General features: G+C 40.9%; 1 long non-coding RNA gene across 1 annotated transcript; it reads right to left on the bottom strand.

Annotated features, from left to right (window-relative positions):
* Positions 1-19: 19 nt before the first annotated feature.
* On the bottom strand, positions 20-23,711 carry LOC112917588 (uncharacterized). The gene is made up of 4 exons (XR_003234483.2): positions 23,556-23,711; positions 10,450-10,557; positions 576-732; positions 20-376 (listed from the first exon to the last, which is right to left on the bottom strand). It is a non-coding gene; the product is annotated as an uncharacterized lncRNA (long non-coding RNA).
* Positions 23,712-23,850: the final 139 nt, after the last annotated feature.

Genomic DNA, 23,850 nt, shown 5'->3' on the forward strand with positions numbered 1-23,850 from the left:
ATTTATTTAATTTCTCCAATAAACATTTTGACATATATAAGATAGATGGTTTTTAGTTTTTTTAAAGATTTTATTTATTTATTCATGAGAGACAGAGAGAGAGCGCGGCAGAGACATAGGACCAGGGAGAAGCAGGCTCCATGCAGGGAGCCCGATGTGGGACTCGATCCCTGGACTCCAGGATCATGCCCTGAGCCGAAAGCAGAGTTTAACCGCTGAGCCATCCAGACGTCCCAAGAAGGATGGTTTTATGTGAATTTTCATGGATTTTGCAACAGGATTATAGCATACATTCTCCTCCAAAAGTTTGTTTTGTTTTTTCCGCTTAGCATTATATCTTCAACTTCTTTGCATGTCAGAATTTAGAGGTGTATATCTATTTGGAAAAAGCAGAAAAATTTATAATTACATTTTAAAATGTTTTTATTCATTTATTTATTTAGGTCACCTCTACACCCAACATGAGGCGAGAACTCCTGAGAACAACCCCTGAGATCAAGAGTCACATGCTCTTCTGATTAAGCCAGGAAAGCACCCTGATAATTACATTTTAAAAAAAAAATTATTTTCCTAACTGTATCAGCCAAGGTTGAGATGGTTTCTCTCTTGAATCTTCTCCTATCAAAATCTTTCTGATATGAAGAACATAAAGGTGAAGCTGAGGTAGTTGAATTAAGGGAAAGATTGAGTTTTGGGACTCTCCTTAAGAGCTCAATGTGACTTCGTCATTCCCTAAAAAAAAAAAAAAAAAAAACATTGTTAACTTTAATATTATCTTTCCAGACATTTGTGTGTGTACACATGACACACAACAGAATTAAAACACATTTTTCCTGTCCAAATATGGAATTTCATCATATATTTTGTTCTGCAACCTGCCTTTTCTACTTACGAATATATCAGAAAAAAAATGTATATAGATGTTACAGAGTGGATGCCCCACTGGCTTAGTCAGGAGAGCATGTGACTCTTGATCTCCAGGGTTGTGAGTTTGAGCCTCACATTGGGCATAGAGCTTACTTACAAATTAAGAAATAAATAAGATAAAATGGATGGTGTGCATGAGCACAGAAATAGGAGTGGGTTTTTTGGTTTGTGGTTTTTTGGTTTTTTTTAATATATATATTTTTAAATTTTATTTATTTATTCATGAGAGATGCAGAAAGAGAAAGAGGCAGAGACACAGGCAGAGGGAGAAGCAGGCTCCATGCAGGGAGCCTGATGTGGGACTCGATCCCAGGTCTCCAGGATCAAGTCCTGGGCTGAAGGTGGAGCTAAACTGCTGAGCCACTGGGGCTGCCCGTTTTTTGTTTTTTAGTAATCTCTACACTCAATGTGGGGCTCAAGCCCAATGACCGAGAGATCAAGAGTAGCAGGCTCTTCCCACTGAGCCAGCCAGGTGCCCTGAAACATGAGTGTTTTGTTTTTTTTTAAAAAAGATTTTATTTATTTATGAGTGAGAGACACAAAGAGAGAAGCAGAGACTTAGGCAGAGGAGAAGCAGATTCCCTGAGGGGAGAGACTGATGCGGGACTGATCCCAGGTCCCCAGGATCATAACCTGAGCCAAAGGCAGATGCTCAACCACTGAGCCACCAGGTGCCCCTGTTTTGTTTTATTTTTTAAAGAATATATCATAGAGATCTTTCCACAACAGTAAATTAAGATGACTCAATAGTTTTATAATATTAAATGTTATTTGCCACTACAAATTATTTTGCTATTAACATATATATACATATGTTCCATATGTGTACATAATTTATATATGTATATGTAATAAATACCTAAGAAGGTATAAGATTGCTGTTTGAGAATAAAGTTAATAAAAACAAAATTCACTATCTTTATAAGTAAGCCACATAAAAGCTTGAAAAAGTTGCCAAGAGGAGTTAGGAGAGGTGCAAACTCAATGTAAAGCCTTCCACTTATCCTTTTGGTCACCAGACTCACCAAGAATATTTACCTATAATAGAGATAAGGCAGAAAGGGAATTAATTATAAATTCACCTGCCACCCCTCCATCTTCTCACATCCCTTTCTTTTGAAAATCTTGCTCTCTCCATCTTCCAAAAGGAGGTGGTTACTTCCAGTGTCCTTAGTTACTTTATCATATTTTATTTTTTTATTTTTTATTTATTTATTTTATCTTATTTTATTTTTAAAAGCTCACTTTTCCTTCATTTTCGGCTAGCATTTCTCTTTCAGTTTGTGTCTTTTGAAAGGAAGAAGCACGCTGGGTCAATTTGCCTGGCTCTTCTGGATTTTACAGTCCGGATTCAAAGCTCTAAAGTGGGAGGATTAAAAGCCTTGCTTACTGAATTTCAAGCACCTAGTTCTCAGGGTAAAGAACGTGTTTAATTCTGTTCTGAATAATCCTACTATTCAGAAAACTTGGTGTCTACAGGTGAAAAACAGGCCAGGACTGCAAACTTAAAGGTAAAGTCAGACAACTGCCAGACAGGGGCAGGAAAGTGGGGGAGGAACTTCAGTAAATATTGCGTGCCCCCTGGGGCCAAGTGAGCTTTGCCGCAAGCGGGAGATAAAGGGAATTTGTTAAATAAAGAAGGCCAATTGGGGCAGACAAAAGCTTCTGGCACAGGAAGTTAGTTCGACTAAGGATGCTGAAAGGTAAGCATTTGAATAGGTTCCTCTGTGAGGTTGTAGTGAAACCCGATTGAAAAGAAGCAGCAGCTGGTGGCCAGTCTCTTTAAAAGATTCCTGCTTTCAGGGTGGTTGATGTACAACCCTGTGGTCCTAGAAAGAAAGTGTTCTTGAGAATTCTAGAAGGTTAAAGCAAGGAATTACTTGAATACAACGGTAGCGCTGGCTCCAAGTATCCTACCAAGTAAGCTACCCGAGGAGCTCACAGATCAAATTAAGATGCTAGAATTGTATTAAATCCACAGGGATCCCTGGGTGGCGCAGCGGTTTGGCGCCTGCCTTTGGCCCAGGGCGCGATCCTGGAGACCGGGGATCGAATCCCACGTCGGGCTCCCGGTGCATGGAGCCTGCTTCTCCCTCCGCCTGTGTCTCTGCCTCTCTCTCTCTCTCTCTCTGTGACTATCATAAATAAATAAAAAATTAAAAAAAAAAATCCACCTAACCAAACTCTCATGGAGCAAAGTATGGGGAATGAGATGGGTCATGCTCTTGTACTTAGAACTGGTTGCAAGGATGTTCATAGGATATATCTGGTACAGTGATGGAGGATGAGAATTTGCACAGGCTTGCCCTATCGCAGACACCACAAGTACTCCTGGCCACAAATTGAAGTTCAGAGTCACAGATTGAGTGCCTTGGCTATGTAAGGATATTTAGTGTTAGGCTAAAGGAAAGAATTAGGTGCCTCTTGCTCCTTCCATTCCTTTCTGGGCTCTATGCACATGTACTCTGCCCATCTAAATCTAATTATGTCTTACTGGTTAATTTATCTATAATTTTTTTAAAATGATTTTGCTTATTTGATAGAGCCAGAGAGCACAAGCAGGGGGAATGGCAAAGGAGAGCGAGGGAGAAACAGGCTCCCCAGGGCCTGACTGGGGCTTGATTCTAGGCTCCCGGGACTATGACAAGGGCTGAAGGCTGATGCTTAACTGACTGAAGCCACCATAGGTGCCCCTATAATTTTATTTTATTTATTTATTTATTTATTTTTAGGGCACCTGGGTGGCTCAGTGTTTGAGCATCTGCCTTCAGCTCAGGGCATGATCCTGGGATGTGGGATCAAATCTGGCATCAGGCTCCCTGCATGGAGCCTGCTTCTCCCTCTGCCTGTGTCTTTGCCTCTCTCTCTCTCTCTCTCTCTCTCTCTCTCTCTCTCATGAATAAATAAATAAAATCTTAAAAAAACTTTTTCTTTAAGTTATCTCCACACCCTATGCCAGGATCGAACTCAACCATAAGATCAAGAGTCACATGCTCCACCAACTAAGCCAGGGAAGCGCCCCTTATGTGTTACATAAATTTCAATTGTTTTCCACAGTTGAAGTGAACGTTCTCAGACTATCTAGCAAGTGCACATAAAACCAGATTAGCTACACATTCCTGTCCTTTTTGCAACCCTAGATCTTCCCTGATTAAAGCCTCTCCTAGATCCCAGATCTCATTTCTTAAATCTCCAATCCTTCTTCAGCCACTTAATCCTACGATCATACTTAACATTCCCCAAACTGTGTAGCTTTGCAGGTGTCTTGGGCGCTGCTGGACGAACCATTCAGCACAAATACATTAATTTCCACTGGTTGGTTCTCTGATCAATTCTTATTCATTAGGTAAAGAAAAACGGTTCTTTTGATCTATTGAGACTCTACACTCTAAGTCCTTTATCAGGATAAGAGAAATATGATTATTCTTAACTCCATCAATGGCTCTTTACTGTGTCTTTCCTTTTTTTAAAAATAATTATGTATTTATTCATGGGAGACATAGAGAGGCAGAGACACAGGCAGAGAGAGAAGCAGGCTCCCCACAGGGATCCCGATGTAGGACTCCATCCTGGATCCTGGGATCACGGGATCACACCTGAGCTGAAACCAGATACTCAACCTCAACCACTGAGCCACCCAGGTGTCCCAACTGTGTCTTTCCTTATGCTACTTGCATTTTCCAAAAGAACAGTGAAAAATAAGTCAGTTTCAACTTGGAAGAAAATTACTATGAGTACATATTTTTATATCACTCCTTTTTCCTGGGAAAATATTTATAAATATTATTTCACATGATCCTTAAACTACACTCTGAGGTTAACTACCATTTATATGTAAAGAAACTAAAAATTCTGGAAGTTTAAATTACCCATCCAATGGTATATTGCCTTTTCTTCCCAGTTTGAGTTGACTATAACCCTGCCTGTCTCCCCTGAGAAACTGCCCCATCCCTTTTCAATCCACTGTAATTCGTTTTCTGTCCTTCATGAGCCATTGTAATAAATCAAAATAAAAATCATCTCAAAATTCATCCTTCATTAGCTCATTCAAGGAATATTTATTAATACTTCCTAGGTATCAGGTATTGCTAGGTGTTGGAGGTGAGCAGAAGAGACATGTGCCTGTCTTCTTGGAGGTGACAGCGATGGCTAAATGCTTTGACCTTAGATATTACCTTACCTGACTTTTTTTTTTTAAGATTTTATTTATTTATGAGAGACACCGAGAGAGAGAGAGAGAGAGAGAGAGAGAGAGAGAAGGCAGAGACACAGTTTCCATGCAGGGAGCCTGCCTGACTGGGACTCAATCCCCGGACTCCAGGATCACGCCCTGGTGCAAAGGCAGGCGCTAAACCGCTGAGCCACCCAAGGGATCCCTACCCGACTCTTTCTAAACTAACATTTATAGCAACTATATGCCGAGTACTGTGATAAATGCTTTATTTTGGGTGTCTGTGTGGTAACTACTTTATTTTTATTTTATTTTATTTTATTTTATTTTATTTATTTTTTTATGATAACTACTTTAAATGCATCTCTCATTTTCATAAAACAAGATGAGACATTACCATCTTATTACAGATGACGAGGGTAATAATTTCGCAATGGACATGTATCTAAGAAGAACTGAGTCTGGAATCCATCACCTTAGCTATATTTCTATACACACTTATTTTCTTTTTTTTTTTAAATAATTTTTCTTTAAGATTTTATTTATTTATTCATGAGAGACAGACAGAGGCAGGCACAGACACAGGTAGTGGGAGAAGCAGGCCCCATGCAGGGAGCCTGCTGTAGGACTTGATCCCAGGTCTCCAGGATCATGCCCCAGGCCGAAGGCAGGCACTAAACCGCTGTGCCACCATACACACTTATTTCCATTTCAGAATGCTGAGGTCAGGGAGCAAGAATTCTGTCCCTTTCTGGAAGCCTGCTTCTACCTCGCCCCTGCTCCTCCCCGCCAATTATGTTCTTACTAGCTCTGCTCTCTCTCAAATAAATAAATAAATAATCTAAAAAAAAAAAAAAAAAAAGAATTGTTTCCTTCAAGGGTCCCTCCAGCTGGACTAAGAATCAAATTGACATAAGACAGATTAACAAGAGAAAACCAAATTTAATAGCGTATGTATGGGGAATCAACACAGATATGGAAATTCCAAAGGCAGTCAAGCAAAATGAGGTCTGTATGTCAAACTGAACTAAGAAGCTGGTGATAGAGAACTGTGAAGAGAAGGACTGCAACTCATAGGGCAAAAAGAAAAGCAGATGTTTGCTAATTAGATGTTGGCCCCTGTGGTACAGACAGGACTATAAAAATAAAATTTCATCTCTGCTAATAACCCTTATTCTGGGAAAGACCCCCCAATTTAGAATCCTGTATGTAATTAAGGGAGGGGCCAAATTTTCTGTTGGGGCAGCCTGCTGTCAGCTTCCCATTGACCACACCTCCACTTTTAGGATATATTTATTTCTAATTGCATCATACCTTTACTGAAAAAACAATTCTCTATTCTTGAGGCATTTGAATGCCTCTCCCACCCGCTGTTACCTTGCAGACTTTTCTTTCTTTCTTTCTTTCTTTCTTTCTTTCTTTCTTTCTTTCTTTCTTTTTTTTTTTTAAGATTTTATGTATTCATTCACGAGAGACACAAGAGGCAGAGACACAGGCAGAGGGAGAAGCAGGCTCCATGCAGGGAGCCCGATGCGGGACTAGATGCTGGGACTGGATCCCGGGACTCCAGGATCATGCCCTGGGCATGCCTTTAGGCAGGGGCCAAACAGCTCAGTCACCCAGGGATCCCCCTGCAGACTTTTTCTGGGCTGCTCCTCCTCTGCCAACTGAAGGACTCCACCGCATTCTGCCATCATACCTGTTCTATGATCAGTCCTCATGCTTTGCCCTGGTTTGTTTTACCTGCATTTCTGCACCTCTAGGCTCACTCTGCTCAAATCTGGATCTTCACTTTAAGAGTCTGCAGTGCCCACATCTCAGACATATCTGCCAACTTGGCATCTCCATTTACTTGTTTATTTATTTATTTTAAAAAGATTTTATTTATTACGGGGCGCCTGGATAGCTCAGTTGGTTAAGTGTCTGCCTTCTGCTCAGGTCACAATCCCAGGATCCTGGGACTGAGCCTGCTCAGTGGGGAGTCTGCTCCTCACTCTCCCTCTGCCTGCTGCTCCTCCTGCTTGTGCACTCTCTCTCTGTGTCAAATAAATACAATTTTAAAAATAAGTAGATGTATTTATTTATTTGAGAAAGCTTGAATGGGGGGCAGGGGGAGAGGGAGAAGCAGTCTCCCTACTGAGCTGGGAGATGGACTCAATCCCAGAACCCTGGGATCATGACCTGAGCAGAAGGCAGACACTTAACCAACTGAGCCATCCAGGCACCAGTATCCTCATTTAGACTGATTCTGACACTCAGTTTTCTTGTCTATAAAATAAATAAATGTAAGTAATAATTTTTTTACTTTGTGGTGAAGATTGGTACTAACCCATGCAAAACCTCCCAGGATAAGCACTCCGTAATCACAGTTCTCATGGAAATTTTACAAATCTAACACATTCAAAATCAAACCCATCATCTTCTTCCCACACTCCTCTTTCAGGATTTTCTGTGCTGGTTCATGGCAATATTCACCCTATTATCATAGCCAGAAGCTGCAGTTATCCTAGGATACTTACTTTCCTACACCTACCATATCCAAATAGTTACTAGTCAAGTCTACCTTTTTAATATATTCCAAACCAACCAACAGGTTCCTATATTAGCTATTAGTATTGAGCAACAAGTGTGTAATAAGTTTTTTTAATACAACTTTGAAGGGGCACCTGGGTGGTTCACTGGTTGAGCATCTGCTTTGGCTCAGGTCATGTTCCCAGGGTCCTGGGATTGAGTCCCACATCAGGCTCCCCTGGGGAAGCCTGCTTCTCCCTCTGCCTAGGTCTCTGCCTTTCTCTCTGTGTCTTTCATGAATAAATAAATAAAATCTTAAAAAAAATACTTCCTTGAATATTCATTTAAGGTAGATATTGTTATAACCATTTAATTTTATTTTTATAATAAGTTTAATTAATTAACTTTAAAATATTTTATTTTTAACTAATCTCTATACCCAACATGGGGCTCGAACTCATAACCTTGATATCAAGACTGCATGCTCCACTGACTGAGCCAGGCAGGCACCCCATTACTATTTTTATATAAAGAGAAAGAAGTCATGGGCTTAAACAATGTCAAAGGTGATACTGACTATATGCAGAAAAATTTAGATTTAAACCCTTAATTGCCTGACTCCAAAGTCCCAGACAGATGTTCTGCTCTGCTGTTTTCCAGTGGATCCTAATCTAGGTCCATATTGGTAGATCTAATCATTAAAATCTCTAATTCTGGTCTTGTCCATTTCCAATTCCTTCCCCACAACACAGGGAGAATAATCTAAAATGCAAATATTTTACTCTTCAAAACCTTTAAATGGGGACATCTGGGTGGCTCATTGGTTGAGCATCTGCCTTTAGCTCAGGTTCTGATCCGGGGGTCTCCCTGCAGGGATCCTGCTTCTCCCTCTGCCTGTGTGTGTGTGTGTGTGTGTGTGTGTGTGTGTGTGTCTTTCTGTGTGTCTCTCATGAATAAATAAATAAAATCTTAAAAAAAAAATCAGGTCTACTGAATAAAATTTGAATTCATTTTTATGACCAAAAACTCCTACAAGAGAAGCTTCTGGGTTGGTGAACTCCCCACTCTTTCCACATACCTTGACCTATGCATCTCTTCTGACTGTTTCTGAATTATTTCCATTTATAATAAACCAGTAATCAAGGTCATAATAAAGTACATGCCTCCTTTAGGAAGCCCACATATGCTAAACTAGGCATCTTCATTTTGAACAAAGCTGGGCAAATTTGGATGACACCTTCAAGAATCAACAACTACATTCTATTTTATCATTATAGAACTAAAAAAGAATTTTAAAAAATTTAAAAATACTTTTGAGAAAGTCATAGTTATTTTAGCCAGAGGAGGGAAATAGAAAATAAATTTGAGGGACGCCGCTGGGTCGAGCATCTGCCTTTGGCTCGGGCCGTGGGATCGAGTCCCACATCAGGTTCCATGTGGGGGGCTGCTTCCCGCTGCCTATGTCTCTGCCTCTCTTTCTCTGTGTCGCTCATAATAAATAAATAAAATCCTTAAAAAGAAATTTGATTGTTTTTGGTATAAAACAATTTCTACTGGAGTTATGAAACTAATTTTTGCACACTTTTACACTAGTTCAGCCAATTGATTATGAATCTTTTTTTTTTTTTTTTCCAGTTCTCAAGTTGTACCATCTTAGGACAGTGAAAGCTGAAAGCTCCTTCAGGTTAGTGCCTATGTACTCCGGAGAACATTGGTTCTATAGTTTCTTTGCCTTTTTTTAGAGTACAGTTGGCACATTTTAAGTACATTGTGGCACATTTTACACATTCCACTGACCCCTGGAGTTGGCCGTTTCTCTTGGCTACTTCTAGTAAGGAATTATATTCAGAGACCAAAACTCTGATCGCTGATGTTGCTTATGGTTACTTTGGGGCCAAAGAGGGCTGTTGCTGTTATGGGTTTTTTTGTTTTGTTTTGTTTTTTAAATTTTTATTTATTTATGATAGTCACACAGAGAGAGAGAGAGAGGCAGAGACACAGGCAGAGGGAGAAGCAGGCTCCATGCACCGGGAGCCCGACGTGGGATTCGATCCCGGGTCTCCAGGAACGTGCCCTGGGCCAAAGGCAGGCGCCAAACTGCTGCGCCACCCAGGGATCCCTATTATGGGTTTTAAGTGTAAACAATTATATGCCAGAAAATTCTCAATTTTTCAGCAGGATTCTCTTCACATATTACCCAGAATTGACAATAAGCCCAAGGTTAAAACTAACATTTTGGCCAAACAAATGAAATCAGTATAATTGATTTAGATCAATCAAGATTCACTTCCAGATAAAAAAAATATGGCCTTTATGGGGCACCTGGGTGGCTCAGTGGTTGAGCGTCTGCCTTTAGCTCAGGTCTCAGGTCTCAGGTCTCAGGCGGTGATCTCAGGGTGGTGGGATCGAGTCCCTGATGGAGCCCCCAGGAAGCCTGCTTCTCCCTCTGCCTACGTCTCTGCTTCTTTCTCTGTGTATCTCATGAATAAATAAATAAAATCTTTAAAAAACCCAAAAAGATACAGCCTTTATAAGAGATTTAACTAATTGGGTATAGGTGAAAAACCAACAGTTTTTGCTACATAGTAACTCATGTGTAACTGTGACAGATTCACCATTGTAAACTAAATCAGCTTTCCGGGGTAAGAGTCTAGAAATACTACAAAATATATAAGGAAACTACAGATTGAATTAAGAGTTTATTATAGTTTAGATTGCTAGGACATATTATTATGTAAAAAACAGGCTCGAAATCATATGAATGATTAATTCTATTTGGAATAAAAAAACATACGCCACAAATATATAAATTTTCTGGTAGGATACAAATATATACTCACAGTTTGCATTTCAGCTGATTAGATAAATTATTTAGGAAGTAGAAATAATAATTGTTTTATAGCTTGGGGTGAAACTTGATAAAAGTTCTACTTCATTGTCTGGATCACCTGGAAAAAAAATTTTTTTTAAAAAAGACTCCATCTATTTATTCATGAGAGACACAGAGAGAGAGGCAGAGACACAGGCAGAGGGAGAAGCAGGCTCCATGCAGGGAGCCTGACGTGGGACTTGACCCCAGGCCTCCAGGATCACATCCCGGGCTGCAGGCGGTGCTAAACCGCTGCACCCCTGGGGCTGCCCAGGATCACCTGAACTTAAGATTTGGTGCATCACCCCAGGAGAAAGCAATAGAAATAGTTCTTTTATATTTTTATTTATTTTTTTAAGTAGACTCCATACTGGGCATAGAGCCCAACCCAGGACTTGAACTTGCAACCCTGAGATCAAGACATGAGCTAAGATGTTCAATTGACTGAGGCAACCAGGTGCCCCGCAACAAGAATATTTCTCATAAGGCTAATAATAGTAACTTTATATTAAAGAATTTCCATTGACTTTACTAATAAAATAATAAAATAATTGCTTATTGCAATAATATGCTTATTGTACATTGTAAAAAGAAAAGTTCTGAATGTTGTATAGTTTATTTATTTATTTACTCATGCTCCACTGACTAAACCAGCCAGGTGCCTCCTGTATAGTATTTTTTTAAAAGGCTATTTCTGGGGCAGCCCAGGTGGCTCAGTGGTTTAGCGCCGCCTTCAGCCCAGGGTTTGATCTTGGAGACCCAGGATCGGGTCCCAGGTCGGGCTCCCTGCATGGAGCCTGCTTCTCCCTTTGCCTGTGTCTCTGCCTCTCTCTCTGTGTCTCTCATGAATAAATAAATAAAATCTTAAAAAAAAAAAGGGGGGGGACATTTCTGGATGCCTGGGTGGCTCAGTGGTTGAGCGCCTGCCTTCTGCCCAGGGAGTGATCTTGGAGTCCAGGATTGAGTCCCGGGATTGAGTCCTGGGAGCAAGTCCTGGGATCACACTCCCTGCATGGAGCCTGTTTCTCTTTCCGCCTGTGTCTCTGCCTCTCTCTCTGTGTCTCTCATGAATAAATAAATAAAATCTTAAAAAATAAATAAATAAAAGGTCATTTTTTTAAAAGGTCATTTCTTCATCACTGTTATCACCATCCTTCTCACTACCCTCAGCCGCAAGTCACTTTAGAATTTATGTATATTGTATTTATAGATCCCTCTAGACAAATACATAAGTATTTGTGTGTGTGCACACATTTGTAAGTAATTGTTGAAGCACTGATTATATTATTCAAATTATGAAACCATTTTACAAAGTAGACTTGTAACATCAGCTTTTATTGTATTATGTGAAAAAGTTTAACATTACCAACTTGCATATCCTGGGTGAGCAAGCTGATTCCCGAAGAGGGACAGAGCAACTTGCCGGGACAGCAAATATGTGATATTAAGACTCCTACAAATCTTCAGATTGTATTCTCCATATACTGCTTTTCCTTCCTTCTTACTTCCTTTCCTTCCTTTCTTTCTTTTTTTTTTTTTTTTCATTTATTCATTCATGAGAGACACAGAGACATAGGCAGAGGGAGAAGCAGGCTCCCTGCAGGGAACCTGATGCAGGACTCCCTGAACTCCAGGATCATGCCATGAGCCTAAGGCAGATGCTCAACCACTGAGCCACCCAGGCGTCCCCATATACTCCTTTTCTTATGATTTAAAAAAAATTTTTTTTTATTATTATTTATTTATGATAGTCACAGAGAGAGAGAGACAGGCAGAGACACAGGCAGAGGGAGAAGCAGGCTCCATGCACCGGGAGCCCGATGTGGGATTCGATCCCGGGTCTCCAGGATCGCGCCCGGGGCCAAAGGCAGGCGCCGAACCGCTGCGCCACCCAGGGATCCCTCCATATACTCCTTTTCTTTATCATAAACTAATTCCTTTGTAAATAATGCTGAGATTTTTGGAATTATGACACACCAAACTCCTAATAAACTATATCTGAAACAAAAATAAATTTAAAATGAATTTATAACATAAATACTAAAGAATTAATCACTAAGAAACTAAAAGAATATAGTAAATCATTTGTTCAAATTTGGATGTTCTATGCAAGCCAGAAAACCTGTAATACAGGAGGCACATATTCTCAGCCTTAAAATAATAGCAGGGATCCCTGGGTGGCTCAGTAGTTTAGTGCCTGCCTTCAGCCCAGAGCATGATCCTGGAGATCCGGGATCAAGTCCCATGTCAGGCTCCCTGCATGGATCCTGCTTCTCCCTCTGCCTGTGTCTCTGCCTCTCTCTGTCTCTCATGAATAAATAAATAAAATTAAAAAAAAATAAAATAATAAAATAATAGCATATGTCCTGCTAAAGCGAGCACCTCAGTCTCAAAAAGTAGTAAATATTGAAAAATTTTAGTACTGCACATATGGGTTGAGCATTAGATTCTCCTTCTTCTTCTTCTTCTTCTTCTTCTTCTTCTTCTTTTTTTTTTTTTTAAGATTTTATTTATTTATTCACAAGAGACACAGAGAGAGGCACAGACACAGGCAGAGGGAGAAGCAGGCTCCATGCAGGGAGCTCGAGGTGGGACTCAGTCCCAGGACTCCAGGATCATGCCCTGGTCCGAAGGCAGGCACTAAACTGCTGAGCCACCCAGGGATCCCCCAGATTCTTCTTTTTTAAAAATCTATTCATGAGAGACAGAGAGAGAGGCAGAGACACAGGCAGGGAGAGAAGCAGGCTCCATGCAGGGAGCCCGATGTGAGACTCATGCGCTGAGCCAAGGCAAACAGCCACTGAGCCACCCAGGCATCCAGAGCACTAGATTCTTCATTCTGCCTCAGGTCATGATCTCCAGGTCATGAGATCAAGTCCTGTATTGGGCTCCTGTTCAGTGAGGGGTCTGCTTGAGATTTTCTCTTCCTCTCCCTCTGCCCCTCCCCTGATCCTGTGTGTGCCTGTGTATGTGTCTGTGTGTGTGTGTATACACATTCTCTCTCAAATAAATACATAAATAAATCTTTTAAAAATTAATGTGAGGGGTGCCTGGGTGGCTCAGTTGGTTAGGCATCTGCCTTTGGCTCAAGTCATGATCCCAGCCCTACATGGAGCCCTACATGGAGCTCCCTTCTCTGTAGGGAGCCTGCTTCTCTCTCTCTCTCCCTCTCCCTCTGTCTACTGCTCCCCTGCTTGCTCTATCAAATAAATGAATAAAATAATAAATAAATAAATATATAAAATTTTTTTAAAAAATTATGTGATTAATAAAAGAAAGGGACCATTAAAAAAAAAAGACTGAAGGGAGAGTAATTTGGTATGGCCTTCTGAAAGGCGGTCAGATAAGAGGGCCCCAATCAGGTTTTCTGAGTTAGAAAACACTCAAATTAAAATCCCAGCTCTGTCATTTGTGACCTTGGACAAGTTTCTTTGCGGTCTTTTGGGTTTCAATTTTCTTGTACGTAATGCTTCAAAGCTATTTCAAAAGGTTCCTGTGAGGATTTAATGAGACAATCGTTTAATAAGATTTTTTTTAGCTCCTAGAATATACGCAATAATGTCAGTTATAGGCATGGAAATATAAGATATGAATAACCTTTGATCCACTCCTAGGAATTTATACTGTCGTTATTCAGCCAACTACACTATTATTCTCTCTTCTTTAAGTATATTTTGTCTGAAATGCTCACATTCTATTTTGAACCCATGACAATCAAATTTTTCTTTTTTTCTTTTTAAAGACTTTATTTATTCATTCATGAGAGACACAAAGAGAGAGAGGCAGAGACCTAGGCAGAGGGAAACGGAGGCTCCCCCAGGGGAGCCTGATGCGAATCTTAATCCCAGGATCCCCGGATCATGACTTGAGACCAAGGCAGACACTCAACCACTGAACCACCCAGGTGCCCCCACAATCAAATTTTCAACACCATCACTGCATGAAAATTGTTCCTCTCACGATCACTAAAGGTCTCCATAGTGCTAAAGGCAATGACAAATCTCAGTCTTTGTCTTACTAGACTATAAGGAGGAAATCAGCCTTTCCATAATAAAAAAACTCTAAGTTATGCATTAAGATAAGCATTCAATCAATAGAAAACTTGGTTAATGTTTAAATCCCTTGAACAAACATCATAGTACATTTACAGATATTAAATATTATACCCGGGACGCCTGGGTGGCTCAGCCGTTGAGCATCTGCCTTTGGCTCAGGGTGTGATCCTGGGATCCTGGGATCGAGTCCCACATCGGGCTCCTTGCGGAGAGTCTGCTTCTCCCTCTGCCTGTGTCTCTGCCTCTCTCTCTGTGTCTCTCATGAATAAATAAAGTCTTAAAAAAATATATTATACCCTTTTTGTTATTCTAAACAGTGTTATATTTTTGTTTTCAAAGTATGTTATCAGTAACTCCCATGTATGTTATTAACTTTCTAGTAACCTTTTCGGAAATTGCTAATTTATGGTAAAGCCCACCTTTTCCTTACCTGCTAAGCATCAAATATCTAATCTTCTATAATGGTGTCATGAAGCCCTTCGTTTTCTACATACCCCCAGGCAAATCTTGGAGTGGGTCTTTGGTATATTAACATATATAAAAGAGAGCCTATAATTTTATTTTATTTTAAAGATTCATTCATTCATTCATTCATTCATTCATTCATTCATGAGAGACACACAGAGAGAAGCAGAGACATAGGCAGAGAGAGAAGCAGGATCCCTATGGAGAGCCTGATATGGAACTTGATCCCAGACCTTTGGATCAGAACCTGATGCTCAACCACTGGGCCACCCAGGTACCCTGAGAGCCTATGGTTTTAATTTTAAAGCCTGGAGTGCTGATACCTTAGTCCTATTTAATAAGCATTTTGCTTACTTTCTACACTATAATTCTCATAAATTATAATGCCTTATTTCTAATTTGCTTCTGTGGTCTCTTTCTACAGAAAATTGGCATATTACAGGAAGGACCTGGAGTAACATAAACCGTAAGACTATGAAACTGTTACAGTATACCTGGGTGGCTCAGCGGTTTAGTGCCGCCTTCGGCCCAGGGCGTGGTCCTGGAGACCTGGGATCGAGTCCCACATCAGGCTCCCTGCTTGGAGCCTGCTTCTCTCTCTGCCTGTGTCTCTGCCTCTCTTTGTGTGTCTCTCCTGAATGAATGAATGAATAAATAAATAAATCTTTAAAAGAAATTAGCTGCTGCTGATTTTAAAAAAAATTGAATGGCCCTAAACAAGCATGCTTTCTTTGCCTTAGTTTAGAAGAATTCAATAAATTTGATCTCCAATTACCTGGAGTGATGTTCTTGCAATTAATCAAAATAAGAAATGATGAAAGAAAAAAAAAAGAAATGATGAAATAGCCTTGGTTTGTTGGCCTGACTCCATTTGGGGACTCAAAGCCATATGCACATGGGTGGAGAAGTGACATTTCTAGGATCCTTTTTTTTTTTTTTAATAGGTTATTCATTTATTCATCAGAGACACAGAGACAGAGGCAGAGACACAGGCAGAGGGAGAAGCAGGCTCCATGCAGGGAGCTGGACGTGGTACTTGATCCCAGGACCCCAGGATCATGACCTGAGCTGAAGGCAGATGCCCAATCGCTGAGCCACCCAGTTGTCCCGACATTTCTAGGATGCTTGACATGGCAGCCCCATGCACTATGGTTCTAAAATTTGTTGGTGAAGTCCTAATAGGGGCTACAGTTATGTTGGAAAGATATAAGAATTCAAGGGAAAAGATTAAGATGAAAATTTGGGTGGAAAGTGGTATGTTTGAACTGGCTTTATGTGAAATGGTTATATCTCCTTTGCCTGAATATATTTTAGGAATGGATATTGTATCTGACTGGGAAATGCTTTCTCTACTTAGCACTGTAAAACAGAAGGCATATAAATCCATCCTTCCACTCACATTGGATATACCAGTGTTGACTAGAATACTATGGTTGTTTTTTTTTTTAAGATTTTATTTATTTATTTATTTGAAGATTTTATTTATTAATTCATGAGAGAAACAGAGAAAGAGAGAGAGAGGCAGTGACACAGGTAGAGGGAGAAGCGGGCTCCAAGCAGGAGCCTGACGTGGGACTCGATCCCAGTTCTCCAGGATCATGCCCTGGGTCAAAAGCAGGCGTTAAACTACTGAGCCACCCAGGGATCCCCCAGATTTTATTTATTTATTCATGAAAGACACAGAGAGAGAGAGAGGCAGAGAGACAGGCTCCATGCAGGGAGCCTGACGCAGGACTCAATCCCAGGTCTCCAGGATCAGGCCCTCGGCCGAAGGCGGCATTAAACCACTGAGCCACCTGGGCTGCCCTAGAATACTACTTTTATCCTAAAGATTCATTTATTTATGTATTTATTTTTGAGAGAGAGAGAGAGAGAGAGAGAGCAAGCCTGAGCAGAGGGAGGGATGCCTGGGTGGCTCAGCAGTTGAGTAGTTGAACATCTGCCTTTGGCTCAGGGTGTGACCCTGGGCCAAGGGATCAAGTCCCACATCAGGCTCCCTGTTGGGAGCCTGCTTCTTCCTCTGTGTCTCTGCCTCTCTCTGTGTGTCTCTCATGAATAAATAAATAAAATCTTAAGAAAAAAAAAAGGAAGGGCAGAGGCAAAGAGAATCTTTTTTTTGTTTGTTTGTTTGTTTGTTTTGGCAAAGAGAATCTAAAGGTAAACTCCACTGAGTGTGGAGCCCATCACAGGGCTTGATCTTATGATCCTGAGATCATGACCTGAGCAGAAAGTGAAAGTCCAACACTCAACTGACTACACTACTCAGGTGCCCCTAAAATAATATTTTAAAGAGTTCTTTTTTTTTTTTTTAATTTTTATTTATTTATGATAGTCACACAGAGAGAGGCAGAGACATAGGCAGAGGGAGAAGCAGGCTCCATGCACCGGGAGCCCAACCTGGGATTCAATCCCAGGTCTCCAGGATTGCGCCCTGGGCCAAAGACAGGCGCCAAACCACTGCGCCACCCAGGGATCCCTTAAAGAATTCTTACATAAACATTGCTGAGATACACTTGCAGTGATGGAAATTACTCCATTGTTTTATTTTTCAGATTCTACTAAACCTGTTTTTCTTTTCTGGTTTAAAGATTTTATTTATTTCTTCATGAGAGACACAGAGAGAGAGAGGCAGAGCCATAGGCAGTGGGAGAGAGGTTCCCTGTGGGGAGGGCGATGAGGGACTTGATCCTAGGACCCTGGGATCAGGACCTGAGCTGAAGGTAGACGTTCAACCATTAAGCAATCCAGGTGCCCCTAAACCTATTTTCATTACTAAACTAGCCATTTGCAATAAGCACCAATAAAATAAAATTATATAAAATATCTCATAAGTATTTTATGAGAAGTTGTATGAGTAAAACTAGAAAATTCTTCTAAAGCAGTGCCTAAGTGGCTTAGTCATTTAAATGGCCAGCTGTTATTTTGGTCCAGGTCATGATCTCCAAGTCAGGCTCTGTGGTCCTTGCTCTGTGTGGAGTCAATTTCAGTTTCTCTCCCATACCCTCTCTGTCCCTCCCATTGCTCATGTGCTCTCTCTCATAAATAAATAAATAAATAAATAAATAAATAAATAAATAATCTTTAAAAAAAAACAACCCACCAAAACTCTTCTGAGGACTGTACAGATAGGAAAACTTAATATTTTTAAAATGTTGGTGCTCCTCGCATGAATTTACATTCAATGTTATCTCAATTAAAATATTAGGATGTGGGCAAATTTGTGGGGACCCCTTTCACTCCTGAGAGCTTTGTCTGTATCTTTACTTAATAAACTTCTATCCCTTTACACACACATACACTAATATCTATCTATCTATGTATACTATGTGTGTGTATATATATAGATATCTATGTGTGTATGTATATATATATATATATATATATATATATATATATATCGGAAGGATGGGTTTCTTTTTGGAAGTTGAAAAAAATTAATCCTTTTTTTTTGAAAAAATTAATCCTGAAAAATTCCAAAAAAGGAAAATGAGAGAGTAGCCCAGCAGATATTTTTGAAATATGTATGTAATTTAGTGCTGCAGAAAAAATAGATCAATGGGACAAAGATGGCCCAAAATAGCACCAAGTACATATGAAAATTTAATGTACGGTAAAGTTGGTATTTCAAATCAAAGTAAAAAAGATGGAGGGGTGCCTGGGTGGCTTAGTCGATTGAGTGTCTGCCTTTGGCTAAGGTTATGATCCCGGGGTCCTGGGATTGAGTCATGCACTGACTCCCTGCTCAGTGGAGAGTCTGCTTCTCCCTCTCCCTCTGTCCTTCATGCTGTCTCTCTACCCCTTGTGCTGTCTCTTGAATAAGTAAATGAAATCTAAAAAAAGAAAAAAGAAAAGATGGATTGTTGAGTAAAAGATATTGGCTAGGTATTGATAAAAACACAAAGATGAATTCTTGTTTTACAGCATACCCACAAATAAATCCCATAGAAATCAAAGATTTAAACATAAGTGAAAGCTATAAAATTACTAGAAGAAACATTGATAAATATTTTTAATATTTAATACTTATAATACTCGGATGAAAGTCTTTTTTCTTTTTTAAGATTTTATTTATTTATTTGACAGAGAGAGAGAGAGTGCACCAGCAGGGGGAAAGGCAGTCTGATGCTGGCGGGTCCCAGAATTCTGGGATCACGACCTGAGCTGAACAGATGCCTAACTGACTGAGCCACCCAGGTGCCCCAAGATTATTAAATTTGATTTATAATAATTATTTTTTAATTCCATAGCATAGGGGAAAAAAAGAGAAATCTACATTTGCAAAATATATGACAAACAAAATGTTAATTTATTTCATATACAAGAATTGAAATTGACATGTCAAATTCTGCAACTGTTATGGTTGGTGTGCTAATTTTATCAGTTTTGCTTTATATATTTTGGTATCATTTTATTTGGTTTATATATATTTAAAACTGTTATATGTTCATGGTAAATTGGGTCTTTTTTGTCTTTTTTTATTTTTTTAAAGATTTTATTTATTTATTCATGAGAGACACAGAGAGGCAGAGACACAGGCAGAGAGAGAAGCAGGCTCCATGCAGGGAGCCCCATGTGGGACTCGATCCTAGGACCTGGGGATCAGGCCCTGAGCCGAAGGCAGACGCCTAACTGCTGAGCCACCCAGGTGTCCCTAATTAATAAAATCTTAAAAAAAAAAAAAAAAAGAAAGTCCTATATTCCACCAGCCAGCCAGGTGCCCCCAAATAACTCTCTTTTATTATTTTTTTAAATATTTTATTTACTTCTTCATGAGAGACGGAGAGAGAGAGCGAGAGAGAGAAAGAGGCAGAAACACAGGCAGAGGGAGAAGCAGGCTCCATGCAGGGAGCCCAATGTGGGACTCGATCCTGGGTCTCCAGTATCACACCCTGGGCTGAAGGTGGCGCTAAACCGCTGAGCCACCCGGGCTGCCCAAATAACTCTCTTTTAATTAAAGTTTGCCTGGCATTTATTGATTCTTTTTCTTTTGAGTTTCCAGATCTTTAGACTTGGTACATCTGTTGTCAAAGCCACATAGCTGTTGCCAATTCTTCCAGCCCCACTGGTACCAAGTCAGAGTCACCTCTCACCTAGATAATTGCAATAGTTTCTAAGGGTCTCTCAGCATCTATCTTTGCCTAAATTTAGTGCAAAATTTCTTTTAGGTATATGATTTAGCATGGAGTTATACGGGAAGTCAGGTAGTTATATCCTACAATTATCTTTTGCTCATAAAGCCCCCAAATTCAGTAGCTTAAAATAACAATTACTGGGGCACCTGGGTGGCTCAGTGGTTGAGCCTCCGCATTGGGCTCAAGTCGTGATCCTCACAGGGAGCCTGCTTCTCCCTCTGCCTGTGTCTCTGCCTCTCTGTCTGTGTCTCTTATGAATAATGAATAAAATCTTAAAAAATAAATAAAATAACAATTATTTATTACCACTCTGATATCTGTGAAATAGACTAGGAGTGGTCAGCAGATACAGGTTGAGTTTGGCTAAGCCTCAAGCTACAGATTTAGCTGAGTGAGGTTTCTCTGGTTTGGACTAAGAGATCTCTATATGTTTATTCTGGAGGCCAGGCTAAGTTTGCAGCCATTACCCAGGAAAGCTCTTTCCTGGCAATGGCAGATATGCAAGTGGGTAAATGATAATGGGCATGATCTCTTAAGGCCTGGGCTTAGAGCTGAGACAGGTACTTCTTTTGCCTTATTTTATTGGCCAAGTCATGTCAAATGGCTGAACCTAAAATTAAAGGGAAGCATGAAAAAATAAAAAATAAATTGGAAGAAAAAAAAAGAGGTGCCTGGCTGCCTCAGTTGGAAATGCACGCAACTCTTGATCTCATAGTCTGGAGTTCAAGCATAACTTGGCTGAAATAAACAAACAAATGGAAGCATACCCCTGTTTGGGTTGCTATAACAAAAATACCATACTAAGTGAGTTATAAACAACAGGAATTTATTTCTCACAGTTCTGGAGGCTGGGAAGTCCAAGATCAAGCCATCAGCAGGTTTAGTGTCTGATGAGAGCTAACTTCCTGGTTCATGGACTGCCACCTTTTTGCTGTAATCTCACATGAGGGAAGGAGTGGGAATTCTTTGGGGTAGGGAGCCTCTGTAAGGGCACTAATCCTATTCATGAGAGCTTCACCCTCATGATCTAATCATTTCCCAAAGGCCACACCTGATTGTGGGGGGCACAAATATTCAGACCATAACAAAACTACAAAACCATTTGACAAAGAGCAGGGAATGGGGGGGTGGGGTGGAGTGGGGTGGATGAAGAATTGGGGCACAGTCAACTTTCCTACAAAGCTGTGCTTTGCTTTCTAAAGTGGTGGTATATTTTTATACTCTTACTAGCGGTAAAGACAGTTCCCATTTTTGCATTCTTGCCCACAGTTGATATTTACAATCTGTAAAGTTTTGTCAATCTAGTAGACATGAACAATAGATGACTTAAACTTGATCAAATTTTTTTTTTTTTTTTTTTATGATAGTCACAGAGAGAGAGAGAGAGAGGCAGAGACACAGGCGGAGGGAGAAGCAGGCTCCATGCACCGGGAGCCCGATGTGGGATTCGATCCCGGGTCTCCAGGATCGCGCCCTGGGCCAAAGGCAGGCGCCAAACCGCTGCGCCACCCAGGGATCCCAAACTTGATCAAATTTAAAAAAAAAATCAAAACCATCTTAACTGTACTGTAAATGTCTGTGTCCCCCCAAATGTATATGTTAAAGTCCTAACGTTAACCCAATGTCATGGTATAAGTTGGTGGGGTCTTTGGGAGATGATAAGGTCTTGAGGGGAGAGACCTCACGAATGAGATTAATGCTTTTATAAGACTTACCAAACTGGCACTTTCATCTTGGACTTCAGTGTCTAGACCAAAACTGTGAGAAGTACACTTCTGATTGTTTTTTCTTCTTGGTAAAGATTTTATTTATTTATTCACACACAGAGAGAGAAAGAGGCAGAGACACAGGCAGAGGGAGAAGCAGGCCCCATGCAAGGAGGCCCCATGCAGGATCCCTGGGACTCCAGGATCACACCCTGGGCCAAAGGCAAGTGTTAAACCACTGAGCCACCCAGGGATCCCCACACTTCTGTTGTTTATCAGCTACCTAGTCCATAGTATTTTGTTAAAGCAGCCTGAACAGGCTAAGACATTAAGCATTTTTTTCTTTTTAAGATTTTATTTATTTATTCATGAGAGAGACACAGAGAGAGAGAGAGAGGCAGAGACACAGGCAGAGGGAGAAGCAGGCTCCATTCAGAGAGCCTGATGTGGGACTCGATCCCAGCACCCAGGGATCACGCCCTGGCCAAAGGCAGCCACTCGACTGAGCCACCCAAGCATCTTTTTTCATTTTTCTTGGGTAATATACCTAGGAGTGGACTTGGTGTGTCATATGATAACTATTTTACCTATAAAATCTATTTTCTATTCAGTTTGTCTTGTTTCTTCACTAAAACATGTCCTTTTCAAAATATTTTACTTCTGATACATACAAATGGTTCTCAGATAAGGAAATGCAAACAACTCCTAACTCTAAAAAAATACCCAATGTCATAATAAAAATGTAAACCTAAAAGTATAGAATCTCTTTCACACTTCAGATTGGTAAAGATAAAACACCTCTTGAGGCACCTGGGTTAAGGGTCTACCTTTGCCCAGGTCATGATCCCAGGGTCCTGGGTTGGAGGTAACCCCCCAATATTGAGCGGGAATGTGCTTCTCCCTCTGCCCACTCCCCTACTCATACTCTCTTTCTCTCTCAAGTAAATAAGTAAAATATTTAAAATAATTTAAATACTTGTTAATAAAATATTTTGGTAACTATATGCAGAAACTGGCACCCTTACACCTCATCGGCTACTTAACTTTATTCCAGTCCTCAAGCATTGAGTCGAGAGACAGAGGTGCCGTGCCAGCTCGTTTTGCCAATTCATTCATTGGGCTCAATTTCCTCATTAAACAAAAAACAAAAACAAAAAACAAAACAACAACAAAAAAAGGGACGCCTGGGTGGCCCAGCGGTTGAGCATCTCTGGCTCAGGGCGTGATCCCGCAGTCCCAGGATCGAGCCCCACATTGGGCTCCCTGCAAGGAGCCTGCTTCTCCCTCTGCCTATGTCTCTGCCTCTCTCTGTGTCTCTCATGAATAAATAAATAAATAAATCTAAAAAAAGTGAGATTTGGATTTAATTTCTGAAATCTAATTCACATGCTTCGGCCTTACTAAGTCACTAAGCCTAGAGCAACCGAGGAAGAGTCGTTAAAATCACTTTATAATAGGACAGGTGAGGGGATCCCTGGGTGGCTCAGCGGTTTGGCGCCTGCCTGCCTTCGTCCCAGGGCGTGATCCTGGAGTCCTGGGATCGAGTCCCACATCGGGCTCCCTGCATGGAGCCTGCTTCTCCCTCTGCCTGTGTCTGCTTCTCCCTCTGTGTCTCTCATGAATAAATAAATAAATATTGAAAAAAAAAGAAAAAAAAAGCAGCTGCACTATTAAAAAAAAAAAAATATATATATATATAATAGGACAGGTGAGAAATACCTGCATTGGAAGGTTTGCCGGGTCATGACCTGGACTAGAGCCAGAAATCGTTTCAATGATGCCAAAGCAAAGAAATGGAACGCGGACAGGTGCGGGGCCGTCCACGCCTGCGCAGTGAAGGCGCGGCCGAAGCCCCGCCTCCCGCGGTGCCCGAGGTTTCCCCCAGCCCCGCGGGCCTCCAGCCGCGCCGCAGGGGAGGGCGGGGCCGTGGGCGGGGCCGTGGGCGGGGCCGTGGGCGGGGCCGGCCTGACGGCCAGGCCTGCGGCTGGCGGGGCGTAGCGCAGGAAACCGCAGG

This window comes from Vulpes vulpes, chromosome 8 (assembly GCF_048418805.1).
Source record: "Vulpes vulpes isolate BD-2025 chromosome 8, VulVul3, whole genome shotgun sequence".
NCBI lineage: Eukaryota > Metazoa > Chordata > Mammalia > Carnivora > Canidae > Vulpes > Vulpes vulpes.